Source organism: Phyllobates terribilis, unplaced genomic scaffold (assembly GCF_046119375.1).
Source record: "Phyllobates terribilis strain yellow unplaced genomic scaffold, ASM4611937v1 Scaffold_65__1_contigs__length_7625178, whole genome shotgun sequence".
Classification (NCBI taxonomy): domain Eukaryota; kingdom Metazoa; phylum Chordata; class Amphibia; order Anura; family Dendrobatidae; genus Phyllobates; species Phyllobates terribilis.
Window position 1 is genome coordinate 4,830,751 of NW_027362825.1, and position 6,323 is coordinate 4,837,073.

Below are 6,323 nucleotides of genomic sequence, written 5' to 3' on the forward strand. Positions count from 1 at the left end.
CTCAGACTAGCAGGCAGGTAGCAGATAATCAGGCAGGAATAAGACAGCAAGCTGGCAGGAATCTGGCAGGTATCTGGCAGGTAACTGGCAACGGGACCTGAGGGCTGAAGCAGAGTACTGAACAGTGCAACAACATTGCTCGGGCACCTCCAATTTGGAGGAGGAGCCTTATATATGGTGAAGTCCTCCGGCCATTGGCCGGGGACTCCTTAGGACGGCGCGCGCGGCCCCTTTAAGAGGGAGGGAGAGCGCGCGCGCCCTAAGCACAGTGGCCGGGAAGGAGCGCGCGCTGCCAGCAGAGCGGGAGGAGGACGCCGGGCACGGAGCAGAGAGGTGAGGGGAACAGCGTCCCTGCCTAGCAGAGGGCAGAGATGCCGGCGCTACACTGATGGAGGTCTGTATAGATGGATTAATAGAACAAGTCCCACACACAGCTAGAAGCCCAAATATTTTTTCAGAGGTAGATGCAGATGAAAATTATTTTTAATTTGCAACCTAATGGAGGTCAGTATAGATGGACTAATAGAGAAAGTCCCACACACTGCTAGAAGGCCAAATATTTTTTCAGAGCTCGATGCAGATAAAAATTATATTCAATTTGCAACCTGATGGAGGTCAGTATAGATGGACTAATAGAACAAGTCCCACACACAGCTAGAAGCCCAAATATTTTTTCAGAGGTACTGTAGATGCAGATAAAAATTATTTTTAATTTGCAACCTGATGGAGGTCAGTATAGATGGACTAATAGAGAAAGTCCCACACACTGCTAGAAGGCCAAATATTTTTTCAGAGCTAGATGCAGATAAAAATTATTTTTAATTTGCAACCTGATGGAGGTCAGTATAGATGGACTAATAGAGAAAGTCCCACACACTGCTAGAAGGCCAAATATTTTTTCAGAGCTAGATGCAGATAAAAATTATATTCAATTTGCAACCTGATGGAGGTCAGTATAGATGGACTAATAGAACAAGTCCCACACACAGCTAGAAGGCAAATATTTTTTCAGAGGTACTGTAGATGCAGATAAAAATTATTTTTAACTTGCAACCTGATGGAGGTCAGTATAGATGGACTAATACAACAAGTCCCACACACAGCTAGAAACCCAATATTTTTTCAGAGGTAGATGCAGAAAAAAATATACTCAGTTTGCAACCTGATGGAGGTCAGTATAGATGGAGTAATAGAACAAGTTCCACACACAGCTAGAAGCCCAAATATTTTTTCAGAGGTAGATGCAGATAAAAATTATATTTAATTTGCAACCTGATGGAGGTTAGTATAGATGGACTAATAGAGAATGTCTCACACACTGCTAGAAGGCCAAATATTTTTTCAGAGCTAGATGCAGATAAAAATTATAATCAATTTGCAACCTGATGGAGGTCAGTATAGATGGACTAATAGAGAAAGTCCCACACACTGCTAGAAGGCCAAATATTTTTTCAGAGCTAGATGCAGATAAAAATTATATTCAATTTGCAACCTGATGGAGGTCAGTATAGATGGACTAATAGAACAAGTCCCACACACAGCTAGAAGCCCAAATATTTTTTCAGAGGTACTGTAGATGCAGATAAAAATTATTTTTAATTTGCAACCCGATGGAGGTCAGTATTGATGGACTAATAGAGAAAGTCCCACACACTGCTAGAAGGCCAAATATTTTTTCAGAGCTAGATGCAGAAAAAAATTATATTCAGTTTGCAACCTGATGGAGGTCAGTATAGATGGACTAATAGAGAAAGTCCCACACACTGCTAGAAGGCCACATATTTTTTCAGAGGTAGATGCAGAAAAAAATATATTCAGTTTGCAACCTGATGGAGGTCTGTATAGATGGATTAATAGAACAAGTCCCACACACAGCTAGAAGCCCAATATTTTTTCAGAGGTAGATGCAGAAAAAAATATATTCAGTTTGCAACCTGATGGAGGTCAGTATAGATGGACTAATACAACAAGTCCCACACACAGCTAGAAGCCCAATATTTTTTCAGAGGTAGATGCAGAAAAAAATATATTCAGTTTGCAACCTGATGGAGGTCTGTATAGATGGATTAATAGAACAAGTCCCACACACAGCTAGAAGCCCAATATTTTTTCAGAGGTAGATGCAGAAAAAAATATATTCAGTTTGCAACCTGATGGAGGTCAGTATAGATGGACTAATACAACAAGTCCCACACACAGCTAGAAGCCCAATATTTTTTCAGAGGTAGATGCAGAAAAAAATATATTCAGTTTGCAACCTGATGGAGGTCTGTATAGATGCATTAATAGAACAAGTCCCACACACAGCTAGAAGCCCAATATTTTTTCAGAGGTAGATGCAGAAAAAAATATATTCAGTTTGCAACCTGATGGAGGTCAGTATAGATGGACTAATACAACAAGTCCCACACACAGCTAGAAGCCCAATATTTTTTCAGAGGTAGATGCAGAAAAAAATATATTCAGTTTGCAACCTGATGGAGGTCTGTATAGATGGATTAATAGAACAAGTCCCACACACAGCTAGAAGCCCAATATTTTTTCAGAGATAGATGCAGAAAAAAATATATTCAGTTTGCAACCTGATGGAGGTCAGTATAGATGGACTAATACAACAAGTCCCACACACAGCTGGAAGCCCAATATTTTTTCAGAGGTAGATGCAGAAAAAAATATATTCAGTTTGCAACCTGATGTAGGTCTGTATAGATGCATTAATAGAACAAGTCCCACACACAGCTAGAAGCCCAATATTTTTTCAGAGGTAGATGCAGAAAAAAATATATTCAGTTTGCAACCTGATGGAGGTCAGTATAGATGGACTAATACAACAAGTCCCACACACAGCTAGAAGCCCAATATTTTTTCAGAGGTAGATGCAGAAAAAAATATATTCAGTTTGCAACCTGATGGAGGTCTGTATAGATGGATTAATAGAACAAGTCCCACACACAGCTAGAAGCCCAATATTTTTTCAGAGGTAGATGCAGAAAAAAATATATTCAGTTTGCAACCTGATGGAGGTCAGTATAGATGGACTAATACAACAAGTCCCACACACAGCTAGAAGCCCAATATTTTTTCAGAGGTAGATGCAGAAAAAAATATATTCAGTTTGCAACCTGATGGAGGTCAGTATAGATGGACTAATACAACAAGTCCCACACACAGCTAGAAGCCCAATATTTTTTCAGAGGTAGATGCAGAAAAAAATATATTCAGTTTGCAACCTGATGGAGGTCTGTATAGATGGATTAATAGAACAAGTCCCACACACAGCTAGAAGCCCAATATTTATTCAGAGGTAGATGCAGAAAAAAATATATTCAGTTTGCAACCTGATGGAGGTCAATATAGATGGTCTAATACAACAAGTCCCACACACAGCTAGAAGCCCAATATTTTTTCAGAGCTAGATGCAGAAAAAAATTATATTCAATTTGCAACCTGATGGAGGTCAGTATAGATGGACTAATAGAATGATGCTATGCCCAAAATATTTTACTTCACTAGGTGCAGTAAAAAAATTGCTATTCTATACACAGGTGGTATATCTTGCAACACAGATAGGCTACTCCACTGACTAACACACTCTGCAATAGGCCAAAAAGGATTTGCTTTGCTAGATTCAGCCAAATGCTGTGAAAAAAACTTGCACAGCACTGGCACAGACCTGCCTGGCAAAAACTGATAGGAACTGATGTAACCTAGTCCTGAAAAGGACTCCAATTACAATTAGTCTTTACTCCCACAATCTATCTATTTAAGAGCACAGACCTCCCTGATAAAAGTCGTAGGAAATGCTGTAACCTAGTCCTTAAAAGGACTGCAATCACAACTATTCCCTACTCCCAAGCTATCTGTAGATTTGTGCGAAAATTGGCTTGAAATTAACAAGGTATAGCGCACACAGGAACAGCGGTGCCGTCTAACACGCAGCTGCTGCAGTGAGAAAATGGTGGCGACGGGGAAAATGGCTTGGTCTTATAGGGCAAGGACATGTGACATACACTGCCAATGACACATGCCCTTGCTTGTGTGAAAAAAAGCACTTCGCTCCGTGTGTGCGCTGCTGATAGGCTGACAGATTGCACCTCCCCACTGTAAATGCGGGAAAGAGAAAAAAAAATGGAGATCTTCATTATTCCTGCAGAGATCCATCCCCTGCCCCTCCCCCCACCCCGCTGTACACTCAAACTGCATATTAACATTAATTTTCATCATTACTGAGAAAAAATCCAGTTATGATTTTGGTGCACGAACAGTTATCGAACATAACCTCGAACAGCCGAATTTTTCTCTAATTGTTCGTGTTCGCCGAACGGCTCGAACACTGCCCAAAACAGCTCGAATTTGAGATTGGCGAACAGTTCGAGTAGAACAACGCTCATCTCTAATAGCGACATCGCTGGTGAGTCTCCAAAACCGTGACTCAGCAGCGATCTCGCTAGCGATATTGCTATGTGAGACGGGGGCTTGAGACTGAAGATCTAAAGGTCCCTGGTTTGATCGCGGGTTTCGGCATATGGAGAGGTATTTTTTTAAAGAATAATTTTACATTTTCCTCTGCGTTGATTTTTTTCCAGGACTCCACAATTCACAGATCATAAAGACACTTAATATCATAATCTTAAAAATGGCAATCATGGTTTACAAATCTGTAATGTGTGCACCTGATACTGACATCTAGTGGACACTAAGACAACTGCAACATTTTATTACTAATTGTTATTTACAAATCAAAACTAAACTAATAAAAAATCCAAAAATGTATACTTTCTCATGCAAGGCTAAAATGCCTATTTTTATTTTTTGCTGATACGTAGATGTCTAGTTTTGTTGGAGTTTTTTTATTAGTATTTTGTGTTATAAGGAATATGTATTGCAGCAAAGAAAAAAATATTTTTTAATTTCCTTACTAATTTGAATGGCATAAAAATAAACTTCTAGACTGTGTTCACATGATGCCTTCCCAATGCATTTTTTGCAGTAAACTTAAAAAATACAGTAAAAGCACATCAGTTTTACTGCGGTATCATTTTTGTTTGGGAATGCATTGTGTGAACAAGTTCTTAGGGTAAATTCAGTGGTGTTTTTCCAAAATATTGGCCCCTCAAAGTCACTTCAACACTGACTAGGTCTGTGAAAAATAGAACTTGGAAATTTTCTAAAATTCTCTTAAAAAAGAAAATTAAATTTTGCTGCTAAATTTTAACCTTTCTAACATCCAAACGAAATAAAAGGAGGTTTGGGAAATGATGCTGACATAAAGTAGACAACTAGGAAATGTTATTTATTAACTTGTTTGGTTGTCTGACTAGTTGGTTTTAGGATATAAGCAGTTAAAGTTAAAAAATTGGTAACATTTAAAAATTTTCATCAAACTTTAGATATTTTCACAAGAAAAACTAAAAACATATTGACCTCAATTTGCCGTTAATATAAAGTACAATGTGTCACGAAAAAACACTTTCAGAATCACGGGGATATGTTAAGCATTACAGTGTTATTATCACATAAAGTGACACGTGTCAGTTTTTAAAAATGTGGCTTTGGTCGTTAAGCTCAAAATTGGCTCCGTCACTAAGGAATTAAAAATGCATATTGAAATAAAATAAATCATGATATATTTCCTTTCATCACAAGTAATGCTCATCTTTCTACTGCTTAGCTTAGAAAGTGTTAATTTACTTAAACCAGCAGAAGTCAGGATGGCCGAGCGGTCTAAGGCGCTGCGTTCAGGTCGCAGTCTCCTCTGGAGGCGTGGGTTCGAATCCAACTTCTGACATCAGTTCTTTTCCTTCCTGACATTGTACAGCTTCTCTCCTGTAATTGATTAGTACATGTTAGAACACATAATAACACTGAAATCTTATATAGAATTTATATGGTAACGCAGCATTGAGTCACGGACTTCAGCTGTTTAACTAATTTCAGCCTACAATGATTTCTTAAAGGGACATCTAAGGAATCAAGAGTTGGATAAATGTTTATTTGTGTGACAACACCTTTAACCCTTTCCCTGCCGTTGTATATCGTAATGAGAATATGATGAAGCCTAATCCTATCTATACTGTGATCCGACCCCATATCGTGTCGACAATCAGTGACGACCTGTCTGATCACATTCCTTACTTTACAGCGCAGTTATGTGAGCACTAACACCTGTATATACGGGGATATAGATATACAGCGTTTTACTACATAACTGTAAACAAAATAAACCAATCCCTGTGTGGTATTAAAAGAATAAAGGAACATCAGCTAAAAAAACAAAACAATTTGTAATGAAAAATTGCAGTTGTCACATTGGCCACTAGAGA

General features: G+C 38.6%; 1 non-coding gene across 1 annotated transcript; it reads left to right on the plus strand.

Moving 5' to 3' along the window:
* The first annotated feature begins 5,705 nt into the window (after positions 1–5,705).
* Positions 5,706–5,788, plus strand: TRNAL-CAG (transfer RNA leucine (anticodon CAG)). The gene has a single exon. It is a non-coding gene; the product is annotated as a tRNA-Leu (tRNA).
* Positions 5,789–6,323: the final 535 nt, after the last annotated feature.